We start from the raw sequence: 14092 nt of genomic DNA, 5'->3' as shown, positions 1-14092 counted from the left end.
ATGATAGATAGATTAGATAGATAGATAGATAGATGATAGATAGATAGATTAGATAGATAGATAGATAGATAGATAGATAGATAGATGATAGATAGATAGATAGATAGAGATAGATAGATAGATAGATAGATATAGATGATAGATAGATAGATAGATAGATAGATAGATAGATAGATAGATGATAGATAGATGATAGATAGATAGATGATAGATAGATAGATAGATAGATAGATAGATAGATAGATAGATAGATAGATATAGATAGATGATAGATAGATGTAGATAGATAGATGATAGATATAGATAGATGATAGAGAGATAGAGAGATAGGTAGATGATAGATAGATACCGTATTTTTCGCGCTATAACACGCACCTGACCATAACACGCACATCGTTTTTAGAGGAGGAAAACAAGGGAAAAAACATTCTGAATGAAACAGTGGATGTATCATTTTTGTGCTTCATGCTGTGGCCACAGAAATGTGATCTGATGGTGAATTTGGGCTGACCCAATGCAAAAATCCTGAGAATCCCTGTGCATCCATGGTTTGTAACCACGTTTTTGCACCATTGCAGCCCCAGGCAACAGTGGGTGCGTGATTTTTGGGGGGCAGGCTGTAGCCATGGACATGCTATGTGCTCTGATGGTGAATTTGGGCTGACCCAATGCAAAGACCCTGAGGATCCATGTGGATCCATGGTTTGTAACCACGTTTTTGCACCATTGCAGCCCCAGGCAACAGTGGGTATGTGATTTGGGGGGGGGCAGGCTGTAGCCATGGACATGCTATGTGATCTGATGGTGAATTTGGGGTGACCCAATGCCAAAATCCTGAGAATTCCTGTGGATCCATGCTTTTTAACCACATTTTTGCACCATTGCAGCCCCAGGCAACAGTGGGTGCGTGATTTTGGGGGGGCAGGCTGTAGCCATGGACATGCTATGTGATCTGATGGTGAATTTGGGGTGACCCAATGCCAAAATCCTGAGAATTCCTGTGGATCCATGCTTTTTAACCACATTTTTGCACCATTGCAGCCCCAGGCAACAGTGGGTGCGTGATTTTTTGGGGGGCAGGCTGTAGCCATGGACATGCTATGTGATCTGATGGTGAATTTGGGGTGACCCAATGCCAAAATCCTGAGAATCCCTGTGGATCCATGCTTTTTAACCACATTTTTGCACCATTGCAGCCCCAGGCAACAGTGGGTGCGTGATTTTTGGGGGGCAGGCTGTAGCCATGGACATGCTATGTGATCTGATGGTGAATTTGGGGTGACCCAATGCAAAGATCCTGAGAATTCCTGTGGATCCATGCTTTTTAACCACATTTTTGCACCATTGCAGCCCCAGGCAACAGTGGGTGCGTGATTTTGGGGGGGCAGGCTGTAGCCATGGACATGCTATGTGATCTGATGGTGAATTTGGGGTGACCCAATGCAAAGATCCTGAGAATCCCTGTGGATCCATGCTTTGTAACCACATTTTTGCACCATTGCAGTCCCAGGGAACAGTGGGTGCGTGATTTTTTTGGTGCAGGCTGTAGCCATGGACATGCTATGTGATCTGATGGTGAATTTGGGGTGACCCAATGCAAGGATCCTGAGAATCCCTGTGGATCCATGCTTTTTAACCACATTTTTGCACCATTGCAGCCCCAGGCAACAGTGGGTGCGTGATTTTTTTGGTGCAGGCTGTAGCCATGGACATGCTATGTGATCTGATGGTGAATTTGGGGTGATCCAATGCAAAGATCCTGAGGATCCATGCTTTGTAACCACATTTTAAGTGGGGAGCGAAGGAAAAACAAAGAAGGGACATTAGAGGGGTGTGCAGAGAAGCAGCTGGCTAAGAATGCAGGAGAGGGATTTAACGGGAGGGAGGAGAGAAAGGCAAAAGTTTCCCCCCACCCAAGCCAGCCATCTCTCTCTCTCTCTCTCTCTCTCTCTCTCTCTCTCTCTCTCTCTCCTCCCTCCCTCCCTCCCTCCCCCTCTCTCTCTCCCTCCCCCCTCTCTCTCTCCCTCCCCCTCCCCCCTCTCTCTCTCCCTTCCCCCCTCTCTCTCCCTCTCCCCCAGCAGCACCGGAGCTTGCCTGGAGGGGAGGGGCTTTCCCTGCTCTTTGTTCCGTTTCAGCAAACACAGCAACAAAACAGAGGAGGGTGGGCAGTAAGACCCTGAGGCAGAATGCAGGAAAGCAGCCGCTTCCTCTTTTCAGGTTTCGCTTCTCCGTGCAGCGTGCAGCGCCGCGATTTGATTTTTGCATGATTTTTCGGCTCCAGGGACCACACATTCGCTCTATAACACGCACAGACATTTCCCCTTCCTTTTTAGAAGAAAAAATCTGCGTGTTATAGAAGGAAAAATACGGTAGATGATAGATGATAGATAGATATCGATATATAGATATCGATAGATAGATGATAGAAAGATAGATGATAGATAGATAGATGATATAGATGATAGATAGATAGATGATAGATAGATGATAGATAGATAGATAGATAGATAGATAGATAGATAGATATAGATAGATAGATAGATAGATAGATAGATAGATAGATAGATAGATGATGATAGATAGATAGATAGATAGATAGATAGATAGAGATAGATATAGATAGATAGATATAGATAGATAGATGATAGATAGATAGATAGATGATAGATAGATAGATAGATAGATAGATAGATAGATAGATAGATAGATGATAGATAGATATAGATAGATAGATAGATAGATAGATAGATAGATAGATAGATAGATAGATATAGATATAGATAGATAGATAGATAGATAGATAGATAGAGATAGACAGACCAGCAAAATTTGTAAGGCCACAGATCACCCCCGCTTTTAAATACCAGGGTATGCTCCTGATCAGCAGGTGATCTGCTTTGTCTAATACTTCCCATTATAGCCACCCACTTGACTTCTATTCATCCAGCTTTGCCACTATTGGTCAGTCCGGTCTCTAGTTGTAGTCCATGGCAGAATTTTATATGCAGGAATCAGAATTTCTTTGTCCAGTCATCTCTTGGTGTCACTTGAAAACTGCATAATGCCCAGAAGAGCCTAATCCAACTAAGTCTGCAACTTCTTCCTACATGCTAACTGTGACCAATACACACCAATGAACAAGCCAGCTTCAACCCTGCTCCACTTTGCTTAATATCTAGCCTGATTAAGAGTCCTGGAGAACTCAAAAGCTTGCTCACTATTTTGTGACATTTTGGTTGGTCCTAATAAAGGTTTCTCACATTGCTGCCCAGGTTTGTAGAAGCACAGATTTAAAATCAGGGTGTCCCTAATCCAGATTCACTAAAAACACAAATACCTTCCTTTTGTTGTTGTCACCTCACCTCCAGCAGAAAGGAACACACTTGCAACTGGCTTGCATAAGATTCTGATTAACTGGGTGGGAAGTGAAGTGGCTTGCGCTTTGACATTCCAGTGTTCGGAAAAAGCCAACAGGAGCAAGAGGAACCTCTGAAATACCTTGGGACTCTGTCATCTAGGTCAGGTTTGGACAAGTACAGATTTAGTATCTGAGTGTCCATAATCCAGATTAGCTAAAACCATATATATTGCTGTAAACTGTATGTGGCAGTTAAAACTCCTGCATATACATCTTGTTCTCACATCTAAATACTGAACATTTATTGGGTTCAGATTAAATAAAATGTGTGGTGTGGCTCACAATTGCTTCTCTGGAAAAGAGAAATCTGTTCAGCTGATTCATTCCCCATCCCAGTGGCTAGCAGTTTGAACAGGTAAATTGGCAGACTATGAAGGTAGGCATTTTGTCAAGCCTAACATTTTAATATAAATTTTCTGCTTTTTTGCATTACCCCAATAACTAATAAAATGATTTGGAAAGGAAAAGATTTAGTAGAGCACATAAATGAATGTCGTCAATACCTAGAATGGGCATTGCCATTCAAGTACTGTGTGTGCACTGTGTCATGTGATCAATTATGTGGGGCAGGGCTTACCTCCCCCCCCCCCATTTTATTCAGGTTGGCACCCCTGGTAGTGATATAATGAGTACTTTCCATTCATGAGGTTTGTCTTTGGCTCAAATATTTGTTAGTCTTCAGTTTTTGATGTATTAATTCCTTGTTATGTAGAAAAGTCTGAACATTGTAATTTTATTTTATATAGTAGATATAGTTTAATATGCAATAAATGTATTGTCAGATGGGTCAATTTGGTTAAATTGTATAATCATCTTTTATACTAAGGGAACCAATTTCCAGATTTGTAAGTTTTTGTTCGTTTCTTTTGTTACTGTGTTTGTATTGTGTATGCTAGTTCTAAGGACCCATGACCCTCTTAGTTAGTAGCTCAGTCTTCTCATTCGGGAATTGTATGAGAAAAATAGATCAACTTTTTGACTCAGTCTGGAGAATCTGAGGAGTGAAGGATTTCCCACTGCAAATTTAGACTCATAGAATCACAGAATTGTAGAGCTGGAAGGGGCTCGGTGGGTTATCTAGTCCAAACCCTTTGCAATGCAGGAATCTCAACGAGATCATCCATGATAGATGACCATCCAACCTATGTTTAAAAACCTCCAACTGTCAAACAGTTCTTATCGTCGGAAAGTTCTTCCTGATCTTTAGTCAGAATCTCCTTTCTTCTAACCTGAATCAAGAGCAGGAGGAAACAAGCTTCTTCTATCTTCCTTGTGACAGCCCTTTAAATATTTGAAGATGGCTATCATACCTCCTCTTCAGTCCCCTCTTATCCCAGCTAAACATACCCAACTTCCTCAACCGTTCTTCATGAGGCTTGGTTTCCAGACCCTTTTCTCATCTTAGTCACTCTCCTCTGCACATGTTCCATCTTGTCAATAGTTGCCATATGCAGCCTATACCAGCTAACTCAATAAGAGTCTTTCCTGCATGTTTTCTTTGCAGGTGTATTCTGCAATGTGTCCCTGAGGGCACATCGAGACTGTCACTAATTTCAGACAGGATTCAGTCACATACTGGCAAATTCAGACATGAGCTCTCTCTTTTTCCTTCCTACACCTCCTCCTTCCCCTGCCCCTGCCTTTAAAACCTTGGGAAAGAGCCAGTGAAAACAGTGTGATGATAGACTAGTGCAAATTTGGTATAGGGAGAAAGTTACAAAGTTAAGCAATAATTGATGAAGTGTGTTTCAGTAAAATGCTCTTTGTAAAAACCTATGCATCCTTTAGATGCAACCTGAACTGTAGATCAGTGTGTTCTGGAACACACAACATTTACCAAGTTAACTGATGGGCTCTGCTTCAGAAATACTGAATGTTGGCTCCTTTTTTTCCTCCTTTCTCCTTCCATTTTCTCTCATTCAGCTTTGCTGTTTTTACTTTCTGTCTTTCAATATCTTCTCAATATTTTATTTGTTGATGTAATATTGTGGATTATAATAGTAATCACTGTTACCTAGGGTCTGATCTGACCTTTCTTGTAAACTGTGTAAATGTTGTTTGGATGTCTGTTTCTGCTTCAATAAAATAATCTCCAGATCTTGGAAACCTGAAAGGAGCTTTGAACTAAATCCTAAGCAGGAAGGCAGACAATATTACAGCAGATAAGGGAATACCTGGTACTGGGAATAATAGCTCCCTTGATACACAGGAAACAGGAGTGGTTGTGCTACTGAAACCTGTGGAATGGCAGGAAATGTCATGGACTGGCTGGATGCCAGCTGGATGAGCGTGGGAAGCACCAGATGGGGAACACTCAATATTATTTCCTTCCTTCCTTCCTTCCTTCCTTCCTTCCTTCCTTCCTTCCTTCCTTCCCACCTATCAGGCTGGGTTTCCCCAGCCACTCTGGGTGGCTCCCAACAGATTAAGAACAGAATAAAACATCAAACATTAAAAACTTGCCCCGCCAGAAGGCCCTCGGTGCTGGACCTCAGTGTCTGGGTTGAATGATGGGGGTGGCGACACTCCCTCGGGTATACTGGGTTAAGGCCGTTTAGGGCTTTAAAGGTCAGCACCAACACTTTGAATTGAATTTTTATTTAGTGCCAGTAACTGGTTTTTGCGGATGTGGATGGCGCTGTGGGTTAAACCACAGAGCCTAGGACTTGCCGATCAGAAGGTCGGCGGTTTGAATCCCTGCAACGGGGTGAGCTCCCATTGCTCGGTCCCTGCTCCTGCCCACTTAGCAGTTCGGAAGCACATCAAAGTGCAAGTAGATAAATAGGTACTGCTCCGGCAGGAAGGTAAATGGCATTTCCGTGCACTGCTCTGGTTCGCCAGAAGCGGCTTAGTCATGCTGTCCACATGACCCAGAAGCTGTACGCCGGCTCCCTTGGCCAGTAAAGCGAGATGAGCGCCGCAACCTCAGAGTCGGCCACGACTGGACCTAATGGTCAGGGGTCCCTTTACCTTTACCTTTAACTGGTTTTTGTAGTGCCATTCAATAGTACAAGGTGCCATTTACCAGAGACTGACATACTGAAATATATTATCATATAATGATAATATATTTAATGTTAATGGCTTCCTTTTTATATGTATGCATATAGTTTTGTTTACCAAGCAGTGTTTTAGTCACCAAAAGTTTTAGAGTTATTAGAAGCACAAGTTAGCCTATTATTGAATTTACTTGTATCAAACCTTAACATGCCAATTGTATTTTTTGACTTGTCCTATAACATGTACATGTTCTAATGGAAGAATAAAATATGATTTAATACTGAGTTTCCTCATACCAAACCTTAACATGACAATTACTGGTGCCATCACCTTATTATATCATTTTCAATGCATTAAAATGAATATTCTCCTATTTTAAACAAAAATTATCTAATATTCTCATTAATTGAGAATATTCTCCAAAAGATTATTCTTGAGAATTTAACATCACTAGTCCCACCTCCCTGCAGAGGGGAAGGGTCGAGGAGAAGTCCAGTTGCACCAGGAAGTGATCTGACCATGGCACTTCTTTTGTTTTACTTTTACTTAGTGTCAGATCACCCACATCCATAGAAGTGAACACCAGGTCTAAGGCATGCCCACGGCTATGAGTTGGGCCAAACTTATTCAGGAACAGCCCCATGGAGGCCATGTTTTCCACGAAGTCCCAAGTGGCCCCTTGTAAGGTGGTGTCGGCATGGATGTTAAAATCCCCTAGGACAACCAAACTAGATGTCTCCAGGAGAACATCTGCCACGACCTGAAGCAGCTTGGACTGGGAGTCCTTGGTGCAGCGGGGAGGTTGGTACACCAATAGGAATCCTGTACTGCCCCTATTGCCCAACTTCCAGAACATGCACTCAGAAAACTGGGTCTTCCCAATAGGATGCCTGGTGCAAGCTAATGACTTCCTAAAAGTCTCTGCAACCCCCCCTCACCACCCATATGACCTGGGTTGTTGTGTGTAAGAGAACCCTGGTGAACAAGCAGCAGCAAGAATAGGCCCATCTGCTTCATCCAACCAAGTCTCTGTTACACATGCCAGGTCAAGTCATGGATGACAGCGGTCTTGTGAATCATTGACCTGGCATTGCACAGCAGCACCTTCAGGTCATGTGGCTTTCCCTTGTTGATTCCAGTATCCTTCCAGTCAAGACCAGACCCGGAGGCAGGGATAGTTCTCAAACAATGACTAAGCCTGCTTCCTCGGTAATGACATGGTCTGCTCTTAGCGTAACTCCTCCTCCTACCCGTGATCACAGACTGGGTGTCCCAGTGCATTCCCCCCTGTGGAACCTGTCCCAGTCATTCTGTTGGCTGGGGCCCACTCCCAGGCAACCCTAACCCTCTTTCCTTAAGAACAGAACTATACAAACTATTCAAAACTATACCAACTATGCCAAAAAATAAAATAAAAATAGAAACTAATAATAATAAAAACAATTTACAACTATACTAAACTTAAACCAATACCCAACCCAACACCCATCCCACCCCCAACAGAGAAATAAAAAGCACAAAAAACTCCACCATTTAAAACACCACATAAAATATAATTTAAAAACAATTAAAAAGAGGAGCCTTCTCCGCCGGGTAGCAGCCGCAGTCCTTGTGAAGCTTGTCAGGCTCCGCCCCAAGCCAGGTGAAGACAGGCAGGGAAGAAGGCCCAGAGCCAGGGGATTGGTGGTGGGACCATGTTGAGTGACCAGAGGGAGAAGAAGAGGCTGGAGAGGAGGGGGCCCAAGATGTGGTGATGAGGCAGGTTGATGAAGAATCTAGGGCATCTCCTCATTCTGCTGCAACCAACTCCCCTTCTCACCCCCCCCGTCTCCTAGAACACACAGAGAAATTAAAAGAGCAGAGCAAGACTGGTTGTCTAGACTGCTTGGGGGAAATCCTGCAGAAGATGGCACTTTGGCAGCTGTGGGAAGCCAGGGACCTTCAGTCCTTGAAACTACCTCATGTGGCAAGACCTCCTGGGAAGACTTGCTGGGATTACTAGATCTGCACTGCTTTGGTTGCTTTGAATAAGGAGTTAACGTCACTGACACTTTGTTTTATTTGCTGACATATGCTTGACTCCTGCTCCTGACAGGAAACAAGCAGAAGGAAGCAGCTGGAGGGAATGTCTCATGGTTCCAGTGCTCTCTGTACTAATGCACAAAGTATGAGAGCAAGACAAATTTGAGCTCTTAATACAGGATGGCAAATATGACCTAATAGACATTACTGAAACTTGGTGGGATGAGACTCATGACTGGAATGTAGAATTTGAGAGGTATAATCTGTTGCTGCTGCCGCTTTGCCGGTGAGTCTTTTTTTATAAATTATTTTTATTCAATTTTTCCAATTTATACAAATCATTCTCTTTTTGACTTCCCTCAACTTGCCTGATACTCTTTCCCTTCTTAATTTCTTACACATTTCTAAAGCCTTTCTTCAATTGTTTTTATAAATTATTTCTTAGTTTTACTCATATTCTAACATTTCTTCTTACAGAGCTTCATTAAAGCTTACAAACGTTATTTGATTATCACTTAATTTATGCATATATTCTGTAAACTTATCCAAATCTTCTATAAATCTCTGATCTTGTCGATTTCGGATCCTTCCAGTCAGTCTATTGAGTTCTGCATAGTCTGTCATCTTCATTCTCCATTCATCTAGTGTAGTCAACACCTCTTGCTTCCATTTCTGAGCCATCAGTATTCTTGCTGTAGTCACTACATATAAAAATAACTTATTTTCTTTCTTATTAATCTCATTCCCTGTAATACCAAGTAAAAACGCTTCTGGTTTCTTAACAAAAGTGTACTTAAACATTTTCTTCAATTCATTATATATCATTTCCCAAAAGCTTTTTACTTTCTTACACTCCCACCACATATGATAGAATGTACCCTCTTTTTCTTTACATTTCCAACATTTGTTACATCCTTTATACATCCTTGCTAACTTCACTGGTGTTACATACCATTGATACATCATTTTCATCACATTTTCTTTTATTGTTGTACATGCAGTGACTCTTAAACCTTCTTTCCATAATTTTTCCCAATCCTCCATTTGTATATTATATCCAAAATCTTTGGCCCAGTCAATCATAACCGATTTTATCTCTTTGTCCTTTGTGTGCCACTCTAGTAATATCTCATACATTTTAGCCAGCACTTTAAAATCACAATTTATTATTTCTTTCTGAAATTTCGACTCTTTATCCTCAAAACCTCTTAATCTTAAATCTTTTTTAAACATTTCATTGATTTGAAAATAATGCAGCCAATCATTAACATATTCCTTAACTACCTCAAACGGCTTCAAACTCCATTTGCCTTCAATTTTTGTTATTAGGTTCTGATAAATTGTCCATCCCCCTTTCATATTGATTTTTTCCACACTCAACGCCTCCAATGGTGATAACCAATACAGAGTTTTGGCTTCCGACAAGTTTTTATACTTTTCCCAAACCTCTATCAGAGATTTTCTTATGATGTGGTTTTCAAAACCTTTATGTACTCGCTTTTTGTCATACTATAAATAAGCGTGCCACCCAAATCTGTTATCAAATCCTTCTAGGTCTAATAAATCAGTATTTTCTAATTTAATCCATTCCTTCAACCAGCAGAGGCAAGATGCTTCATAATATAATTTCAGGTCTGGCAGGGCGAATCCTCCTCTCTCTTTCGCATCTGTCAATAGCTTAAACTTTATTCACGGCTTCTTACCCTGCCATATAAACCTTGAAATTTCTCTTTGCCAATTTTTAAAAATAGCTGCCCCCCTGATTACTGGAACGGTTTGGAATAGAAATAGCATCTTAGGTAGCACATTCATTTTTATTATTGCAATTCTTCCCCAAAATGAGAATTTCATTCTTCCCCACACCTCTAAATCTTTTTTAATCTTACTCCAGGTTGGTATATAGTTGTTCTGATACAAATCAATACTTCTGGGGGTTAACCAACTCCTAAATATTTAACCTTCTTAACCACTTCTATTTCTAGTTGTTGCTGCACTTTATCAATAGTTTCTCGGTCCATATTTTTACTAATCATTTTTGTCTTTTTCTTATTCAAAATAAATCCTGCTAATTGGCCAAACTGCTCTATTTCATTCAGAACTTCTGTTACAGTGTTTGTCGAATTTTCCAAAGTTAGTACCAAGTCATCAGCAAAGGCCTTAACCTTATATTGTTTACTTCCTACAGTTATCCCTTTTATCTGTTCATTACCTCTTATTGCTCTTAAAAAGACTTCCAGGACCGTGATAAATAACAATGGTGAAAGCGGACATCCCTGTCTTGTACCTTTGGTTATTTTTTTATTTTCTGTTACCACATTGTTCACTATTAACTTTGCTCTTTGGTCTCTATATATTGCACTAATACCATTCATAAATCCTTGTCCAATATCCATCATCTCAAAGTTTTTTAACATAAATTCCCAAGAGATATTATCAAAGGCCTTTTCCGCATCCACAAATATCAACATAGCTTGCTTGTCATTCCTGGCATTCAAATACTCCAAAATATTAATTACATTCCTAATATTATCTTTCATTTGTCTGCCAGGAAGAAAACCTGCTTTATCTTCATGTATCAAACCCTTCAACACCTTTTTCATCCTATTTGCTAATATGTTAGCAAACAGTCTATAATCATTATTTAGAAGCGAGATCGGCCTATAATTCTTAACTTGAGATAAATCTGAGTCTTGTTTGGGTATTAAAGTAATATATGCTTCTTTCCATGTGTCTGGTATTTTTGTTAATATATCATTCATTACTTCTCTCAGTGATACAACTAGGATGTCCTTCATTTCTTTATAATATCTTGCACTCCGGCCCTGGAGTCTTTCCACTTTTTAATTATTTAATTGCGTTTCTTATTTCTTCTATTTCTATCCTCTCATTTAGTTTACTTTTCTCTTTCGTCGGAATCTTCTGCACCCCTTTCTCTTTTAAATATTTTTCTATTTTCTTTAAATTGTCTTTCTCCTTCTTCTTATATAGTTGTCTATAAAAGTCCACAAATCCTTTCCTTATTCCTTTCAGGTCTTCAATCTCTTTATCTTCAACCACAATCCTATGTACCGTATTTTGTTCTTTCCTTTTTTAAATCTGCCACACTAGTAATTTCCCAGATTTATTTGCATATTCAAAGTTCTTTTGTCTCATCCTTTTGATGTTCCATTCCACTTCCTTGTTTATTATCATAGAGAATTGCGCTTGTAATGTCTTTATATTAAGTTTCAGTTTTTTATCGTTAGGTCTGTCAATAAGTTTCTTCTCGTTTTCCATAATTTGTTTTAGGATTTCTTTTTTCTCTTTTTCTCTGTAATTGTTTTTGATTGCATTCTGTTGTATGAAAAAACCTATCATAACTGCTTTGCCAGCGTCCCAAACCATACTTGTTTTTGTTCCTTGATTCATGTTGTTTATAAAATAGTCCCTCAGATATTTTTGCACATTCTCTACTATTTTTTGATCATCGAAAAGATTTTCATTTACTCTCCATCGAAAAGATTTTTCTTCAAATCCTTTTAAGGTAAATTTTATTGGGTTGTGGTCCGAAAGCACCTTAGGTTGTATTTCGATCTTTAAAATTCTTGTTGTAAGATCATTTGTTATCCAAATTTGATCGATTCTTGACATTGATTGATTTGCTTCTGATTGATAGGTAAACTGCTTTTCCAATGTGTGTTTCAATCTCCAAATATCAATTAAATTGCAGTTTTCTACCATCGAGAAGAAAGTCTTTGGTAATTTCCCTTCTTTTGATTTTCCTGTTGCTCTTAATCTGTCCATCTCCATCAAAACCACTGCGTTCATATCACCCATAATTATAATCTTTTGATCAAAATATTCAAATAGTTTCTCTTCTACGTTTCTTAAAAAGTCCATTTTGTTTTCATTAGGTGCATACACTCCAACGATTATTATTTTTTCACCTTGCCAATTGACTTGTACTGCCACAATTCTGCCTTCTTCATCTTTAAAAATTTGTTGGGCTTCTATTTTATTTTTAATATATAGAACCACTCCTCTTTTTTTTAGTTTTATCCGATGAAATAAATTTGTTCCCTAATTTTTTATTTATCAAAATTTCCTGTGTCTCTCATCACATGTGTCTTTTGCCGGTGAGTCTTGGGGAGGACCGCTCCCCCTGGAAGCCCATTTTCCACCTTGGGCCTGGGGGTGAGCCCCATACTCCACCACAGCATATAAGGCTCCAAGGGAGCCCGGGACATTGCTGCTGCCGCTCTGCCTATGAGTCTTGGGGAGGACCGCTCCCCCTTGAAGTCCATTCTCCACCTTGCGCCTGGGGACGGGCCCCATACTCACCTCCACAGCCTATGGGGCTCCAGGGAGACCTCGGTGTGTGGAGTGGGGTGGATGTTTAGTAGGTTGTGGGAATTTGTTTAATTTAATTATGTTGTGTTTGTAACTTTCTGTTTTTTGTTTTTATAGTTTTATTGTTCTGTTAGTTTGTTTTTTTTGTATAGGTTTTAATTTGATTTTAAGGGGAGGGGTCAGGGCTGCCTGGGAGTGGGTCCCAGCAAACAAAATGGCTGGGGCAGGTTCCACGGGGGGGGGGGGGGGTGCACTGGGACAACCGATCTCAGTGATCATGGGTAGGAGGAGGAGTTACACTAAGACCAGACCATGTCATTACCAAGGAAGCAGGCTTAGTCGTTGTCTGAGGACTATCCCTGCCTCCAGGTCTGGTCTTGACCGGACAGATACTGGAATCAGCAATGGATACCCATACGACCTGAAGGTGCTGCTGTGCAATGCCAGGTCAATGATCCATAAAAACATTGTGATCCATGACTTGATCGTGGATGGAGGATTTGACCTGGCATGTGTAACAGAGACTTGGTTGGATGAAGCAGATGGGCCTGTCCTTGCCACTGCTTGTCCACCAGGTTTCTCTTACGCACAGCAACCCAGGCCTTGTGGGTGGGGAGGGGGGGTTGCAGTGATTTTTAGGAAGTCATTAGTTTGCACCAGGCGTCCTATTGAAAAGACCCAGTTCTCTACGTGCATGTTCTGGAAGTTGGGCAATAGGGGCAGTACAGGATTCCTATTGGTGTACCGACCTCCCCGCTGCACCAAGGATTCCCTGCCCGAGTTGCTTCAGGTCATGGCGGATGTTCTCCTGGAGACACCCAGTTTGGTTGTCCTAGGGGATTTTAACATCCATGCCGACACGAACTTACAAGGGGCCGCTCAGGACTTCGTGGAAAGCATCAGGGGCTGTCCCTGAATAAATCTGGCCCAACTCATAGCCGCGGACATGCCTTAGACCTGGTGTTCACCTCTATGGATGTTGGTTATCTAACATTAAGTAAAAGCGAAACCAAAGAAGTGTCATGGTCAGATCACTTCCTGGTGCAACTGGACTTCTCCCCGACCCTTCCCCTCTGTAGGGAGGTGGAACCGATTCAGATGGTCCGCCCCTGCCACTTAATGAGAGTGGTAGGGGATACTTTATCCCATGTTGATGGCCTTTCAGCTGATTCCCTAGTGACCCCTGGTTAAGTGGAGTTAACCAGGGCTATTGACTGTCTGGCTCTGAAGCGCCCTCTCCGATTGCATGGAGCCCAGACAGCCCCGTGGTTTTCCACGGATCTGAGGGCAATGAAACAATCGTTGAGACGGTTAGAGCACCAG

Source organism: Podarcis gaigeae (assembly GCF_964106915.1).
Source record: "Podarcis gaigeae genome assembly, chromosome: 5".
Classification (NCBI taxonomy): domain Eukaryota; kingdom Metazoa; phylum Chordata; class Lepidosauria; order Squamata; family Lacertidae; genus Podarcis; species Podarcis gaigeae.
This window is presented reverse-complemented; position numbering follows the sequence as displayed.